This window comes from Phyllobates terribilis, unplaced genomic scaffold (assembly GCF_046119375.1).
Source record: "Phyllobates terribilis strain yellow unplaced genomic scaffold, ASM4611937v1 Scaffold_7__3_contigs__length_470593459, whole genome shotgun sequence".
Classification (NCBI taxonomy): domain Eukaryota; kingdom Metazoa; phylum Chordata; class Amphibia; order Anura; family Dendrobatidae; genus Phyllobates; species Phyllobates terribilis.
The window spans coordinates 93,091,838-93,110,545 of NW_027362767.1; the positions used below are offsets into that span (position 1 = coordinate 93,091,838).

The 18,708-nt window shown below is 43.8% G+C and overlaps 2 protein-coding genes across 3 annotated transcripts in view; one reads left to right on the plus strand and one right to left on the minus strand.

Annotated features, from left to right (window-relative positions):
• The window catches only part of CHRM5 (cholinergic receptor muscarinic 5), a 186,612-nt gene that overhangs the window by 33,259 nt on the left and 134,645 nt on the right, over positions 1-18,708 (minus strand). The window lies entirely within an intron of this gene.
• The window catches only part of AVEN (apoptosis and caspase activation inhibitor), a 542,539-nt gene that overhangs the window by 16,349 nt on the left and 507,482 nt on the right, over positions 1-18,708 (plus strand). The window lies entirely within an intron of this gene.

An 18,708-nucleotide genomic window follows, 5' to 3' on the forward strand; every position in this document is an offset into this window, starting at 1 on the left:
GATGGAATAGCATGCCGCTGCAAGATGCTGTGGTAGCCATGCTGGTTCAGTATGCCTTCAATTTTGAATAAATCCCCAACAGTGTCACCAGCAAAGCACCCCCACACCATCACACCTCCTCCTCCATGCTTCACGGTGGGAACCAGGCATGTAGAGTCCATCCGTTCACCTTTTCTGCGTCGCACAAAGACACGGTGGTTGGAACCAAAGATCTCAAATTTGGACTCATCAGACCAAAGCACAGATTTCCACTGGTCTAATGTCCATTCCTTGTGTTCTTTAGCCCAAACAAGTCTCTTCTACTTGTTGCCTGTCCTTAGCAGTGGTTTCCTAGCAGCTATTTTACCATGAAGGCCTGCTGCACAAAGTCTCCTCTTAACAGTTGTTGTAGAGATGTGTCTGCTGCTAGAACTCTGTGTGGCATTGACCTGGTCTCTAATCTGAGCTGCTGTTAACCTGTGATTTCTGAGGCTGGTGACTCGGATAAACTTATCCTCAGAAGCAGAGGTGACTGTTTGTCTTCCTTTCCTGGGGCGGTCCTCATGTGAGCCAGTTTCCTTGTAGCGCTTGATGGTTTTTGCAACTGCACTTGGGGACACTTTCAAAGTTTTCCCATTTTTTCGCACTGACTGAGCTTCATTTCTTAATGATGGCCACTCGTTTTTCTTTACGTAGAATTTGTATTATGGCAAGAAAAAAGCAGCTAACAGTCTATTCAGTAGGACTGTCAGCTGTGTATCCACCAGACTTCTGCACAAAACAACTGATGGTCCCAACCCCATTTATAAGACAAGAAATCCCACTTATTAAACCTGACAGGGCACACCTGTGAAGTGAAAACCATTTCCCGTGACTACCTCTTGAAGCTCATCAAGAGAATGCCAAGAGTGTGCAAAGCAGTCATCAAAGCAAAAGGTGGCTACTCTGAAGAACCTAGAATATAAGACATATTTTCAGTTGTTTCACACTTTTTTGTTAAGTATATAATTCCACATGTGTTAATTCATAGTTTTGATGCCTTCAGTGTGAATGTACAACTTTCATAGCCATGAAAATACAGAAAAATCTTTAAGTGAGAAGGTGTGTCCAAACTTTTGGTCTGTACTGTGTGTGTGTGTGTGTGTATATATATATATATATATATATATATATATATATATATATATATATATATATATATATATATATATATATATATATATATATATATATATATATATATATATATATATATATATATATATATATATAATATAATTTTTTTTTTCTCAGCACACTGACCTATTTGAGTTTCCTTGAGACATACACAAATCAGTGTTAAAAACAGATTCATGTCTTCGTGGGACTCAGAGCAGGCCTTATTCTCATCTGTTTGGGGATTAAAGTAGGCCAGTAAAGTCCTACAGGTATCCGTGTAAAATGGAATCTGAAGACAGACGTTCTACTTTTGTTACATAGCGGCATCTGCCTGTAACTGCCTGCTCCAGTCATTGCCGTTTATCTAAATGCCGCTGTCAATCTATGACAGTTGAACTTAAATGATGCATTCAAGGGTAACTGAAGGGTTGCCATTGCAGCCAGCCGTCTGCTGAAGGCCACTAAAACTGCCATCTTGGTCCTTCTATGAAGTTCAGCTGAAGACTGAGTTTCATGAGAGACACTGATTTTTCCTGTAAACTGCAATACTATGGTATTGCAGTATATAGAATACCTAATCAAACTGCAAGTTCAAGTAAACAGTAAAAAATAAAAAAAATTATATAAAAGGTTAAATCCCGCCTTTTTACCCCTTCAAAAATAAAGAAACTAAAAAATGATTACAAAATTAACATGTTTGGATAGTCATGTCTAAAAAGTTTGATCATTCAAAATGGAAATTATTTAAACCATAAGGTAAATGCAGAAAAAAAAAATTTGAATGCCCAAATTGCCAATTATCAGTCATCCCCCCACAAAAGAAATACAATAAAAAGTGATCAAAATGTCATATGTACCCCAAAATGGTGACAATAAAAATGTCAGCAAATGCAAATTTCAACATTTTTTTTCATCACTAAAGAAAGTTAAAAACTGGACAAGTCTGGTATCGCCTGACCTAGAGAATCGCATGGTTAGGTCATTTTCACCACACAATGAACTCAGTAAAAATAAAACAAAAAAAATAATGGCTGAAGAATTACCGTCGTTTTTTCCCCCTCAATTTCTCCCTTTTATATAATCCTTTAACATACAGTGCCTTGAAAAAGTATTCATACCCTGTGACCTTTTCCAAATTTTTCATGTTACACCAACTTAAGTGTATTTTATGTGTTACAGCAACACAAAGTAGGCAATATTTGTGAAGTGTAAAGGAAATGATGCATGGTTTTCTAATTATTTTAGAAATATAAATCACAAAATTGGGACATGCATTTGTATTTAGTTGCCTGTAGTCTGATACTCCTAAATAAAATCCTGAGTGACTATTTGTCTCCAGAAGTCACATAATTAGTAAATTGAGTCCACCTGTATGTAATACAGTTAGGTCCAGAAAGTTTTGACATTTTAGCTGTTTTCCAAAACATATTCAACATAGTTATATGGGTATTCAGATCCTAATAGGAGTAAGGGTTTAGGAATTACAGCTCTTTAACCCCTTAAGAACATCTGACGTACTAATACGCGTCTGTGCCCTGGGACTTAAGAGCCAGACCCGTATTAGTACGTCATGGCGATCGCACGCGCACACAGGCTGTGCGGGCGCGATCGCTGCCGGGTGTCAGCTGATTGTCACAGCTGACACCCGGTACTATGTGCAGGGAGCGGTCCTGCACCGCTCCCAGCACATTAACCCCCGCGATGCTGCGATCGAAGTCGATTGCGGGGGCAAGGGGAGGTGATCGGCGATACTCACCTCCTCTTCCGGCTTCCAGCGCAGTCTGCAAAGGCTTCCCGGGTGTTGCCATGACGACCCGATGTCGTCATGACAACATCCGGGTCACCAGAGAGCAGGAAGATTGCTTGGGCATGCGCAGTGCATCTCCAAGCAATCTTCACACTGTGCACTTCTGACAGCCTTCACGGCATAGGGATGGTGCTTCATTCCTGTGCCATGCAGGCGATCAGAAAAAAAAAAGTGAAAGTCCCAGAGTGGGACAAAGTAATAAAGTGTATAAACTGTGTGAAAGTGGAAAAAAAAAAAATGTGCAAAAATATTATAAAAAAAAATAAATAAATAATACACCAAAAATAAAAATATAATGTACCCATCAATAAATATTATTATAAAAAAAACAAAACAATAAAAGTACACATATTTGGTATCGCCGCGTCCGGAACAACCTGACCTATAAAACTGTCCCACTAGTTAACCCCTTCAGTGAACACGGTAAAAAAAAAAAAAACGAAGCAAAAAACAATGCTTTATCACCATACCGCCAAACAAAAAGTGGAATAACACGCGATCAAAAAGACGCATATAAATAAAAATGATACCGCTGAAAACGTCATCTCGTCCCGCAAAAAAACAAGCCGCCATACAGCTCCATCAGCCAAAAAATAAAAAAGTTATAGCTCTCAGAATAAAGCGATGCTAAAAAATATTTTTTTCTATAAAATAGCTTTTATTGTGTATAAGCGCCAAAACATAGAAAAATGATACAAATGTGGTACCGCTGTAAACGTACTGACCCGAAGAATAAAGCTACCTCATCAATTTTACCACACGCGAAACAGAATAAAAAAAAAAAAAAAAAAAAAAACAATTCCTGAATTGTTGGTTTTTGTTTATTCTGCCTCCCAAAAATCGGCATAGAAAGCGATCAAAAAATGTCACGTGCCTGAAAATGGCACCAATAACAACGTCAAGTCCTCCCGCAAAAAACGAGCCGTCACATGACTGTCTGCCAAAATCTGGAAAAATTATAGCTCTCAAAATATGGCGATGCAAAAACTAGATTTTACAAAAAATGCGTCTTTTAGTGTGTGACAACTGTCAGTCATAAAAACCCCATATGATTCTGGCATTGCTGTAATCACACCGACCCGAAGAATAAAGTCGTCTAATCACTTATACCGCACAAGAAACGGCGTCAAAAATAAACTCTTGGGTTAGGACTGGGCTAGGGTTAGGGCTGGGTTTGGGGCTAGGGTTGTGCTGGGGCTAGGGTTGTGCTGGGGCTAGGGTTGTGCTGGGGCTAGGGTTGTGCTAGGGTTAGGGCTGGGGTTGGGATTTTTTTCAAAAGTAAGAAAAAAAGACGATATGGCGACTAGTGTTGAGAGCAAGTGCTCGCTACTTGAGTTTGCATCGGGTGCTCTGGTATGCATTGAGTATCGTGGGTATTTGAGTGACATGCTCGAGTCTCTGCCCCATATGCTTCGCGGCCAAAAAACTTTACGGGGATTGCCTGCCATGCACGAGCGATCCCCGCATTTTGTTTTTCGGGTGTCTAATAACAGTGAAACATGCGGAGCAGGGACTCGAGCATGTCACTCGAGCACACGCTGTACATGGTGCATACCTGAGTACCCGATGCAAACTCAAGTAGCGAGCACTTGCGCTCAAGAATAATGACAACTTATTCAATATGATGACCTAATGTAAACAAATTCTGTGCCGTACCTCTGGGTTCAAAATGTTCACTATACACCTTAATAAAATCCGTGAGGGGTATAGTTTCCAAAATGGGGACACTTGTATGGGAGCTCCACTGTTTAGGCACATCACGGGCTCTCCCAACGCGACATGGTGTCCGCTAACAAATTGAATGGAAAATCGGCTCAAATTGTTAGCGGACGCCATGTTGCGTTTGAAGAGCCCCTGTGTGGCCAGACATTGGAGCTCCCCCACAAGTGACCCCATTTTGGAAACTAGACCCCCCAAGGCACCTATCTAGATGCATAGTGAGCACTTGGAACCCCAGGTGCTTCACAAATTGATTCGTAAAAATGAAAAAGTGAAAAAAACACTTTTTCATTTTTATGAATCAATTTGTGAAGCACCTGGGGTTCCAAGTGCTCACTATGAATCTAGATAGGTGCCTTGGGGGGTCTAGTTTCCAAAATGGGGTCACTTGTGGGGGAGCTCCAATGTTTGGGCACACAGGGACTCTCCAAATGCAACATGATATCCGCTAACAAATTGTCGGCTCAATTTGTTAGCGGATATCATGTTGCATTTGGAGAGTCCCTGTGTGCCCAAACTTTGGAGCTCCCCCACAAGTGACCCCATTTTGGAAACTAGACCCCCCAAGGCACCTATCTAGATGCATAGTGAGCACTTGGAACCCCAGGTGTTTCACAAATTGATTCATAAAAATGTGGGGTTTTTTTTCACTTTTTCATTTTTACGAATCAATTTGTGAAGCACCTGGGGGTTCCAAGTGCTCACTATGCATCTAGAAAGGTGCCTTGGGGGGTCTAGTTTCCAAAATGAGGTCACTTGTGGGGGAGCTCCAAAGTTTGGGCACAGAGGGGCTCTCCAAACGCAATGTGGTGTCCGCTAACAATTTGAGCCGATTTTCCATTCAATTTGTTAGCGGATACCATGTTGCATTTAGAGAGTCCCTGTGTGCCCAAACATTGGAGCTCCCCCACAAGTGACCCCATTTTGGGAACCAGACCCCCCAAGGCACCTATCTAGATGCATAGTGAGCACTTGGAACCTCCAGGTGCTTCACAAATTGATTCGTAAAAAGTGAAAAAAAAACACTTTTTCATTTTTATGAATCAATTTGTGAAGCACCTGGGGTTCCAAGTGCTCACTATGCATCTAGAAAGGTGCCTTGGGGGGTCTAGTTTCCAAAATGGGGTCACTTGTGGGGGAGCTCCAAAGTTTGGGCACACAGGGGCTCTCCAAACTCAACATGGCGTCCGCTAATTATTCAAGCAAATTTTACAATCAAAAAGTCAAATGGCGCTCCTTCCCTTCCGAGCCCTGCCGTGCGCCCAAACAGTGTTTTTTCCCCAAATATTGGGTATCTGCGTGCCCAGGGGAAATTGCACAACAAATTTTGGGGTCCATTTTTTCTTGTTACCCCTGTGAAAATAAAAAAAATTGGGTCTAAAGTAACATTTTTGTGAAAAAAGTTAAATGTTCATTTTTTTCTTCCACATTCAAAAAATTCCTGTGAAGCACCTGAAGGGTTAATAAAGTTCTTGAATGTGGTTTTGAGCACCTTGAGGGGTGCAGTTTTTAGAATGGTGTCACTTTTGGGTATTTTCTGTCAAAAAGACCTCTCCAAGTGACTTCAAATGTGATGTGGTCCCTAAAAAAATGGTTTTGTAAATTTTGTTGGAAAAATGAGAAATCGCTGGTCAACTTTTAACCCTTATAGCTCCCTAACAAAAAAAAAAATTTGGTTCCAAAATTGTGCTGATGTAAAGTAGACATGTGGGAAATGTTATTTATTAACTCTTTTGTGTGACATATCGCTCTGATTTCAGGGCTTAAAAATTCAAATTTTGAAAATTGCAAAATTTTCAAAATTTTCGCCAAATTTCCATTTTTTTCACAAATAAACGCAAGTGATATCGAAGAAATTTTTCCACAATCATGAAGTACAATATGTCACGAAAAAACAATCTCAGAATCAGGGGGATCCGTTGAAGCGTTCCAGAGTAATTACCTCATAAAGTGACAGTGGTCAGAATTGTAAAAATTGGCCCGGTCATTAACGTGCAAACCACCCGCGGGGCTTAAGGGGTTAATATGTAGCTGTCTCTTAAAGGGACCAAAAGTAATTAGACAATTATCTCAAAATATTTTAATGGGCTGCATGGGATATTCCCTTGTCAATCCATAATCAATTAAGCAGGTAAAATGTTTGGGGCTGATTCCAGGTGTGGCATTTGCATTTGGAAGCTGTGGCTGTGAACCCATAACATGCGGTCAAAGGAGCCCTCAATAGAAGAGAAACAGACCATCATTGGATGGGAAAAAAAAAGAAATCCATCAGAGAGATATCAGCAATGATGTTAGGAGTGGCCAAATCAACAGTTTGGTACATTCTGCAAAAAAAAAAAAAAGCACATGGGTGAGCTTGAGAACCCAAAAAGGCCTGGACATCCACAGAAGACAAGTGGTGGATGATCGCAGAATCCTTTCCATGGTGATGAAAATCCCCTTCACAACATCCACCTAAGTGAAGAACACTCTCACAGGAAGTAGGTGTTTCAGTATCTACAGTGGGGAAAATAAGTCTTTGATACCCTGCAGATTTTGCAAGTTTTCCCACCTACAAAGAATGGAGAGGTCTATATTTTTTTATCGTAAGTACACATCAACTGTGAGAGGCAGAATCTAAGAATAAAAAAACAGAAAATCACATTGTATGATTTTTAAATAATTAAATTGCATTTTAATGCATGAAATAAGCATTTGATCACCTACCAACCAGCAAAAATTCTGGCTCCTACAGACCTGTTAGTTTTGCTTTAAGAAGCTCTCCTACTCTGTATTCATTACCTGTATTAATTGCACCTGTTTGAACTCCTTACCTGTATAAAAGACTCCTGTCCACACAATCAATCACCAACCTCTCCACCATGGCCAAGACCAAAAAGCTGTCTAAGGACACCAGGGACAAAATTGTAGACCTGCACAAGGGTGGGGTGGGCTACAGGACAATAAGCAAGCATCTTGGTGAGAAGGCAACAACTGTTGGCGCAATTATTAGGAAATGGAAGAAACACAAGATGACTGTCAATCTACCTCAGTCTGCTTTTCCATGCAAGATCTTGCCTCGTGGAGTACGGATGATTCTGAGAAAGCTCAGGAATCAACCCAGAACTACACAGGAGGACCTGGTCAATGACCTAAAGAGAACTGGGACCACAGTCTTAAACATTACCTTTAGTAACACACTACGCCGTCATGGATTAAAATCCCGCAGGGCACACAAGGTCCCCCTGCTCATTCCAGCATATGTCCAGGCCCGTTTGAAGTTCGCCAATGACCATCTGAATAATCCAGAGGAGGCATGGGAGAAAGTCATGTGGTCAAATAGAACATTTTGGTATGAACTTCACTAGTCGTTTTTGGAGGAAACAGAAGGATGAGTACAACCCCAAGAACACCGTCCCAACGATGAAGCCTGATGGGGGAAACCTCATACTTAGGGGGTGCTTTTCTGCAAAGGGGAGAGGACGACTGCATCGTATTGAAGGGAGGATGGATGGGGTCATGTCTCGCAATATTTTGGCCAACAACATCCTTCCCTCAGTAAGAGCATTGAAGATGGGTTGTGGCTGGGTCTTCCATCATGACAATGACCCGAAACGCACAGCTAGGGCAACTAAGGAGTAGCTCTGTAAGAAGCATTTCTAGGTCCTGGAGTGGTGTAGCCAGTCTCCAGACCTAAACCCAATAGAAAATCTTTGGAGGGAGCTGAAAATCAATGTTGCCCAGCGACCGCCCCGAAATCTGAAAGATCTGGAGAACATCTGTATATGAAGGAGTGGACCAAAATCCCTTCTACAGTGTGTGCAAACTTAGTCAAGAACTAAAGGAAACATCTGACCTCTGTATTGGCAAACAAAAGTTTCTGTACCAAATATTAAGCTCTGTTTTTCTATTGTATCAAATACTTATTTCATGCAATAAAATGCAAATTAATTATGTAAAAATCATACCATGTGACTGGATTTTGTTTTTTAGATTCTGTCTCTCACAAGTGAAGTGTACCTGCGATAAAAATTACAAACGTCTCCATTCTTTGTAGGTGGGGAAACTTGCAAAATCAGCACTGTATCAAATACTTATTTTCCCCACTGTAAGGGTATGTGCACACGATGCAGAAATGCTCAGGATTTTTTCCTGAGCGTTTCTGCATCTCTCTGGCAGGAAAAAACGCATGCGGATTGTACATGCGGTTTCCTGCCAGGGACATGCGGAAATGAAGCGGTCTTCACTTTAATTTCCGCATGCGGGTTGACAAGCGCTTCCCAAGCGATTTTAGCATCACTTGGAAAGTGCTTGTCAACTTTACACTATATAAATCCATGCAACCGGCATGGATTTATATAGTGTGTATGTCAAAAAATAAATCTATACTTTACCCTCCGATGGCCCCCGGTGTCCTGCTTCATCGGTCCCGGCTGCCGGCAGTGAAGACTTTAGGACCTTCCGACGTCAGCGTCACGTGACCCGTCACATGACTCTGACGTCAGCGAAGGTCCTTCATTCAACCGCGAAGTGCCCGGGAAGCCAGCAGGACGCAGCGCGGGCCGTCAGAAGGTGAGAATATATATATTTTTTATTTTATTCTTTTTTTTTTAATGGTACCTGGGTCTGGATGAGATTCCTCTCATCCACACCCGGGTACCATCCGCACATTAGACCGCATGAAAAGCGCATCAACATATACAGTGATGCGTAATCCATGCGGTCTAATGCAAGTCAATGGCGGCAAAAGAGCAGCGTTTCCGCAAAATTAATTGACATGCTGCGGATTTTTGACCGCAGCGTTTACGCTGCGGAAAAATCCGCATCATGGGCACAGCACATGCGGATTTCCATTGGGGAACATTGCTGCCCTTCTACCATGCGTTTTTCATGCGTTTCCGCGGCGTTTACGCAACTGCAAAACGCCGCGGAAACGCATGAAAAACGCATCGTGTGAACTCAGCCTAAGTCTACCATAAAGAGAAGACTTCATGAGAGCAAACACAGAGGGTTCAACACATGGTGCAAACCATTAATCAGACTTAAAAATAGGAAGGCCAGATTAGACATTGCAAACAATCTAAAGAAGGCAGCCCAGTCCTGGTAAAGCATTCTTTGGACAGTTGAAACTAAGATCAACCTGTACCAGAATTATGGGAAAAAGAAAGTATGGAGAAGGCTTGTAATGGCTCGTGATCCAAAGCACACCTCATTCTCTGTAAAACATTATGGAGGCAGTGTGATGGCATGGGCATGCATGGCTTCCAGTGGCACTGGGTCACTAGTGTTTATTGATGATGTGACTGAAGAGTGAAGCAGCCGGATGAATTCTGAAGTGTACAGAAGAGACACTTTCTCCTCCGATTCAACTAACAAGCAAGGTTGATTGGACAACGTTTCACAGTACAGATGGACACTTCAATTGCATCTCAGTTGTTTAAAATTAAATGAAAATAGTAGCATATAGAGCAGAAATCACAAAGATTCAGTCACTGTCTGAATATTTGGGAACTACCTGTATATTCTCAGTATAACTACAGCTGTTCTGTGAAGGTCTTAGAAGTTTGTTTGAGAATATTAGGGATCAAACCGCATCATGAATACCAAGGAACACACCAGACAGGTCAGGGATAAAGTTGTGGAGGAGAGTAAAACAGGGCTAGGATATAAAATAATAGGCTAAGCTCTGAACATCTCATGGAGCACTGTTCAATTCATCATCTAAAAATGGAAGGAATATGGCACAACGCCTTCTATTTTTGGATGACTATTTTTCACAGCGCAAAGTAAATGAATACTTATTGTTAATATACAGACTAACCCCAACACAAAGTTATCTGTCTTGTTCCTTTCTGTATTTTTTTTTTCATTTCTATCTGCCCCTCTGTGTATTTAACTTCACATACCAGACTGGTTGGTCCTATTCTTACACTGTGAAAGCTACATTTCCTAATAGCACTTGCTTCTCTGTTCTTCCCACTCTTCTGTGCTTTTGACAAGCCCTACATCTGAGTTATCATCAACCTAATCTAAGTGTACAATTCACCTGATGCACACATTAGGGATGTGAAACTGCATTTGCTGCTCTATAGATGCATATGGTAAAGGATTATCTTCTGTTATTTGAATCAACAAAGCTGCTGATGCATTTTCACATTACTGATCTATCAGCAGCAGGCAATAAACCCAGCTTAGCTCTGCTTAGTAATTAAAAACACCCTTGTAAGGAAGTGCAGGAGCCTTGAACTCTGAGATAAGCTAACATTCAGGCAGCTATACTGATGTAGATGGCAGAAGATCTCTCAGGCAGGGTACTGTACAGGTGCCGAGAGGGTATAGAGTGTATCGTAATGGTAGAATACACTCTTGTCAGTGCTGGAAGCAGAGCGGTGCTTGCAGGAAGCTACAGTACTTGAGAGACTGCACTACCCATGATTGACCACGATCTTGTACTACAGCAGGATGGTTGCAATGGCAATTGGAGGGTAAATAGAGCCTGGAGGCGGATTAACAGAGGGGAAATATTTGGTAAACGAGGCAGATTTAGAAATGAGGTATATCGGCACAAATTAATATTATCAAACTACATTGTGATTTGGGGAATAACCCATACACATACTGTACTTAGACTGAGGGCAAAAGAACACATTTTTGGCTTCTGTCTGGTAATTCGGGCCATATGGAAGTGTTAAAGTATACATGGGGGAAAATCTGACACCGTATACTTTTAGGCTAAGTGTACTTGCCATAAAACATTCAGGCTGGTGCGTGTTGTGCCCCATTTATATTTCCCATAGTAAATGTATAAATGTAATATTGTTAATAGAGACAGAAAATGTATAGCCTTCTGTATTTTGACAGATACAGCGTGGCCATCAGTCAATGGTTAGAGAAGCAGGGAGAATACAATGCACCCAAAGCTGAGTGTGATTAGCTCTATTTAATTTCACAATATTTTTATGTGGATTAGGCTAATAGTACATGGACATGGACACAACCCTAGCAGCATAGGTTTATGTTGAGTGGATTTTCCTTCTGGATTTTACAGAAAGAAGAGCCTCTGCTTATTACAGCGGCAGCATTGTGGAGGATATTTTGCAAAATTTTATTCCCACGCTGCAGAGACAATGCAAGATGGAAATGAACCAGTGATGCAGACTTTAAATCCCAGCATGTCCATTTATGTCATATTTTTTCTCAGATTTTGCCCTTTGCCTTGCATATGCAGGCAATCTGCAGCATTACTGCTACAGAAAGTCCACAGTGGATCATCTAATATGGTTAGAGATCTGCTATAAAGCAACTTATAAATGAAATTGACATAAGTTGCCATAGCTTGTCTACAAATCCAGTGTATAATAATCGATGTGTCTAATAAATTTGTTTGTTGTGAGAAGCCCGTAGCACAATCTATCTGGGTCTATGCTGCTCCATACTGTCGGGTTAATCCACATACTGTCGGGTTAATCCACATCACTTTTAAAGCACCCTATGTACTGTCATTGGTGGCAAGGAAAAGGGGGTGAACAGCTTCATATAATCAACTTTGTTTGACCAGGTCTACAATACAGCAATCAGTAAAATGCATGTTTTGTATTAAGGAGTGAGTTATTGCTTGTGCTTGTCTAATTGTGCCTTGTGTAGCATGTACTTGACTTCAAGCTTTATGGTGGCTGGTTGGCCTTGTGTGTTTCTGCTCCTCCATTCTGGTATGAATTAAATGTCATTAGTGACGACACATAATAACGACGCTGGTGCTTGATTATGAAGTGGCTCCCCACCTGGTGCATTTTTTTTTTTTCCATCTATGCTGAAGAAAAAACTTTCTTTCTTTGAATGTAATTCAGTAATCACTGTTGTTAGTAACGCTTTACCTTAAGATGGCCTCAGAGAGCTACGTGCCAATTCTGTCACCAGGGACCATCTACTGACGGATGCCGGTTTTATTGTTCAAGCTTGGTGGCTTTCATGACATTGAGGTTTTTCGGACCCGCAGAGCTTTGTGCCATAGCAGTTGGCTGTATAACTTCATTCAGCGCCATTGAATACAGTGTCTGTCTATCCAGATTTGAAGCAGAATCTGCCACTGAAGTCTTCTACACTATAGGATTTTCTATTCTATTTCAGAGAGCCCATGCTGTGTAAGTTATACATTAACTTGTGCTATATAAGAAAAAAAAACAGATTCCACTTCTGAACATCACTTCTATTTTTACTCTTTTTTTCACCCATAACAAAAGGAAACATGTTAAACATAAATCTTATTTTTAATGTGATCGTCCAGACTATAGGGTTTTCTTTGACCATTGATATGAAAGTGAACGGTCAAGAAGAAGTGGGACAGAGGTGTTGATGCCTTTTGAATGATGGGGTTATTGGTAAAGAAGATCAGTCCTCTCTTTTAAATTGTCTGTTATACTAAATACATGTATTACCCATGAAATAAACTTTGGAGTTAATAAAACTGTGCATTGTGCTGCTCAATCTTTTACTTCTCCTTGAATATATTGTTAACTGAATGTTACTGTTCCTCTAGGCCACATATGTCAAACTGTGTACTACGGACCAAATTTGACCCCCGGGGGAGTATATTTATGGGCCACGACGCCAGGTGGGCACTATGTGGAGCCATTATACTGAGGAGCACTATGTGGGGCCCATTATACTGTATGGAGGACTTTGTGGGGCCCATTATACTGTATGGAGCTATATATGGGGCTCATCCTGTGTGGAGAACTATATGGGGCCATTATACTGTATGGAGGACTATGTGGTGTCCAATATAATGTGTGGGGAATCACGTATGCACGCTGGGAGCGGCTTACTTGGGGCATATTCCTCTTTTGTATGTGTTCCGGAGTGAGACGCAGACACATGCCACTTCTGCAATCACTTCCGGTTACGCTCCAGCATGATTCGCACGCTGCCAGGGGCTTGTCTGGAACTCATTCCTATGGAATATCTGATTTATGACAACACGTTTACCTGGTGAACATCCTAATATGAGGCTCTGGATGTATAGTAAGGAATGGATTTTATAATTAAGATAGCCCTTGGTTCTTCCTTAATGCCACTCTGGTGCAGGATTTTCCAATTTTCTAGTTGCCTACTAATCAACACATGTTTCTTGTCTATTTCACTATTTATATTCTTCATGTTGGGACACTGACATTACCCCCGAGGAAGCCATGTCTGCATGGTGTAATGCGTAGGGTTCTCATCTGCTGGTTCCCCTTTTGATATGTGGACTCTATTGGGCTGTATAACATGGTCTTTATTATTTGATATGTTATATATGGGATCTTAATTTAAATCTTAACACATGGTGTGTGTAGTCCTTGCTGGATATAAAATCAGCACATAGCCCCGATAATAGAACCATTTTTATCACTTCAATTTATAGATCTATCCATTTAGTTTATCCCCATAATTTATAAAACCAGGCCACATAAAGTCTTTCCATATACCTACGATATATGGATTATTGGCACCATGATATATATGTATGTTCCTAAAGGGACCATTTTTGTATGTATTTTAAGTATGTTTTAATTGTGGTGTTTGTCAAGAGTTCTCTAAAATTTTTTACATATTTTTGTACATTATCTGCTTTATTTCTACATATTCAGTATGTCTGGTGCCTTTTTGAATACCCTTTGCTCTCATTTTGCCCTGTTCCATTTGTTTGAGGGTTTTGGCACAGCATCCAGCATTTAATGTGTGGTGCCAGGTCTTTTTCCTTTTGCTCATGCTGCATGGAGGACTATGTGGGGCCCATTATTCTGCATGGAGGACTATGTGGGGCCCATTATTCTGTATGGAGCACTATGTGGGGCCCATTATTCTGTATGGAGGACTATGTGGGTGTTACAGGTCCAGGTGGTGGAACCTCTGCTTCGGTGCAAGGAGGGACCAGAGGGGCGTGACTAGGTGCCTACTCTGACCGACCCAGGTCACACGGCGGCTTAGACAACTCCGTGAACCAGGGAGGGACCGGGCAGGTGAACCAGGTGCCACTCTGGGACCGACCTTGTGTGAGAGCAGGTGACTCCCACGGGTCAGATGACAGGAGCTGACCGGTACAGCGGATGAGCACGGCAGGAAGCCAGACAGGTGCTCCGGGTAAACAAGCAGGCGGGCACGGCGGATAACCAGACGGGTGCTCCGGGTAGGCAGGCTGGCGGGCACGGCAGGTAACTGGCAGGTGCTCCGGGTAGGCTGGCTGGCGGGCAGGACTGTTAGACAGACTGGCGGGACCTGAGGGCTGAGGAAAGTGTTAGCACACAAAAGAACAACCTTGCACAGGCACCTCCAATTTGGAGGAGGTTCCTTATATAGGGGGAAGTCCTCCGGCTATTGGCTGGGGACTCTTTAGGATGGCGCACTCTCTCCCTTTAAGAGGAAGAGAGCGCTCGCGCCCTAAGCACAGTACCCGGGCAGCTGCGCGCGGTGCGCGCCACAGTAGCAGCAGGGCAGCACAAAGACGCCGGACCGGGATCACGGCGGTGAGGGGAACGGCGTCTCTGCCCGGCAGGAGGCAGAGACGCCAATGCTACAGTACCCCCGCCCTTTACGCCCCCTCTTCTTAATGCCCGCGAGAAATTTTTAAGAAGATGAGGGGCATAGATGTTCTCCCTGGGTTCCCAAGACCTCTCTGGGCCAAACCCCCTTCCAAACCACAAGAAAGAAAGTCTTTCCTCTTACCCTCTTGGTGGCCAAAATGCTTTCTACCTCAGAGACTGGAGCTGGAGCGGTACCTGGATCGTCAGAGAAAGAATTAAGGACAACAGGTTTGAGGAGGGATACATGAAAGGAGTTGGGAATCCGTTATATGACCGGGAGTTTCAGCATGTAAGCCACGGGATTGATTTGGTTAAGAACCTCGAACGGACCGATGAACCGCGGACCCAACTTATAGGAAGGTATCTTGAGACGAACATATTTGGAGGAAAGCCAGACCTTGTCTCCCGGACGGAATTGAGGCGGATCCAGACGTCTCTTATCAGCATGTTTCTTCATCTGCTCGGAGGACAGAAGAAGCGCAGATCTAGTGTCTTCCCAAATAGCCAAAAATTCGCTGACTAGAGACTCCGCAGCAGGATTGTCCACTGAAGAGGAGACTGGAAACGGAATCCGGGGGTGTCGACCGTAGACCACAAAAAACGAGGATTTAGTAGAAGACTCGCTCTCATGGTTGTTATAGGAAAACTCGACCCAAGGGCAGGCGTTAAACCCAATCGCTATGGTGATCGTTGACAAAGTGCCGAAGAAAGCTGGTAACGATCTGATTAATACGTTCCACTTGACCATTGGACTGAGGATGATAAGCAGAAGAGAACTCCAAAGAGACATCCAGCAGCTTGTACATGGCTCTCCAGAAGCGCAAAGTGAATTAAACTCCGCGATCCGAGACAATGTGGAGGGGTAGGCCGTGAAGACGGAAGATGTGATGGATGAAGTCCTTAGCCAGCACAGATGCAGACGGAAGACCAGGCAGAGTGATGAAGTGGGCCATCTTAGAAAAGCAGTCGGCGACCACCCAAATGACAGTACAACCGTCAGAAACAGGGAGATCCGTAATGAAGTACATTGCAATGTGTTGCCACGGAGCGGAATCCACGGGAAGAGGAAGGAGACGGCCGGCTGGAAGGTGCCTGGGAACCTTGTTACAGGTACAAGAGGAACAAGCCGCGACAAAGTCCGCAACATCCTTGCGCAGGGAAGGCCACCAGTAATGTCGGGCAACGAGCATAAAGGTCTTCCTCTGACCAGCATGACCGGCTAGTTTGGATGAATGGCCCCAGAGTAGAATTTTCTTCCGATCCAGAACCGTTACAAAGGTCTTACCGGGTGGAAGATGAGATAGGTCAAACGGAGCAACAGTCATTACTTTGGAGGGGGTCAATGATATGTAGAGGCTCCTCCTCTTGGTCGGAAGACAGGAATGAGTGGGATAGAGCGTCAGCTTTAATGTTCTTGTCTGCCAGGCGGTAGTGCAGAGTGAAGCAGAAACGGGCAAAGAATAGAAACCACCTGGCCTGACGCGGATTTAGTCTTTGGGCATTCTGCAAATAAGTGAGGTTCTTATGGTCAGTGTAGATGACCACCGGGAGCAGAGCCCCCTTAAGCAAATAGCGCCACTCCTCCAGCACTAACTTGATGGCCAGCAGTTCTCAATCTCCTACAGAGTAGTTGCGTTCGGATGAGGAGAAGAGCTTGAAGAAGAATCCGCAAGTCACCATTCGCCCGGACGAGGATTTCTGAGTGAGCACTACTCCGTCCCCGGAGGAGGAGGCATCAACCTCCAGGAAGAACTGCTTGTTGCAATCCGGACGGTGTAGCACAGGGGCGGAGGAGAAGGCTTGTTTAAGGGAGACGAAGGCCTTCTCCGCTTCGGAAGTCCATTCCCTGGGATTTACTCCTTTTACGGGTGAGCGCAGAGACGGGAGCAGTCCTGGAGGAGAAATGAGGAATGAAGAGGCGGTAATAGTTTGCGAAGCCCAGGAATCGTTGAATCGCCTTCAACCCCTCCGGTCGGGGCCTCTTTAAGACAGCAGACACCTTCTCGGGATCCATCTGCAGACCAGTCTCGAAGATAATACAACCCAGGAACGGCAGAGAGGTCTGCTCAAAGAGGCATTTCTCGTATTTAGCGTACAGGCAATTCCTCTGGAGCCTCAGCAGAACCTGACGAACATCCCTCCAGTGTGAGGGCAGATCCGGAGAGAAAACCAAGATATTGTCCAGGTACACCACCAAGCAAGAATACAGGAGATCACGGAAGATATTGTTAACCAGCTCCTGGAAGACGGCTGGAGCATTCCAGAGACCAAAGGGCATCACGCGGTATTCGTACTGACCGTCCCGGGTGTTGAATGCAGTCTTCCACTCGTCTCCCTGGCGAATCCGGGCCAGATTGTACGCCCCACGAAGATCGAGCTTGGTGAAGATCTTCGCGCCTTTAAGGCGGTCAAACAGCTCCGAGATTAGAGGCAGGGGGTACTTATTTTTGATGGTAATCTGGTTTAGGCCCCTGTAATCGATAAAGGGACGTAGAGAGCCGTCTTTCTTCTTGACGAAGAATCCTGCTCCAGCCGGTAAGGTAGATTTCTGGATAAATCCTCTAGCAAGATTCTCCTCTATGTACTGAGACATGGCACGGGTCTCGACCAGCGACAAAGGGTAGATTCGCTCGCAGGGAGGAGAAGCACCAGGTACCAGATCGATAGGGCAATCATACGGCCTATGAGGTGGTAGTGTCTCTGCTTCCTTTTTGTCAAAGACGTCCACATAGGACCAGTAGGGTGCCAGCAGACCAGGTGGAGTAGACGAGGGTCGAGTAGGATGAACCGGAACCAGACAGCACTCATGGCATTCCTGACCCCAACGGAGCACTTCACCAGATCTCCAATTCAGGACGGGCATGTCTTTGTAACCAGGGTAGACCAAGCAAGAGGGAGTGAGAGAGACTGGACAGCAGATGAAAGGAGATGTTCTCCGAGTGCAGCATTCCCACCTGAAGGGTTACAGGCTCTGTGACGAGCAAGATGGTTTCAGGAAGAAGCCTCCCATCCATGGAGGCAACCGCCAACGGTACAGCCAGACGTACGGTAGGAATCTGATAACGCTCCACAACGGCCTGTTGATTGAGGTTCCCAGCGGCTCCGGAATCCAAATGGGCAGTCTCGAAGAAGCGGGTCTCACCACTGGAAATAGAAACAGACAGAGTCAAGGACGGAGAGGATTTACTCTTGCTTAGGACGACATCTCTGAGCGGTCCTAGACACTGGAGTTTCCCAGCCTCGCCGGGCAGGAGCGGATCAGATGCTCTATACTGCCACAGTAGAAGCAACTCCCCTCGGCTCGGCGTGCCTCCAGGCGAGACTTGACCATCTTGGTTTGGTCAATTTGCATAGGCTCAGGCGAACATTTCCGGGGGGTTGCTGGTTGCGAGATGGCCTTTGGAATGTTGGAGCGAGACGCGGAAATCTTCCCTCCTGGGTCGTCTCCTTACCACGTTCCAGAAAACGGATGTCAATCCGGGTAGCTAATGACACCAGGTCGTC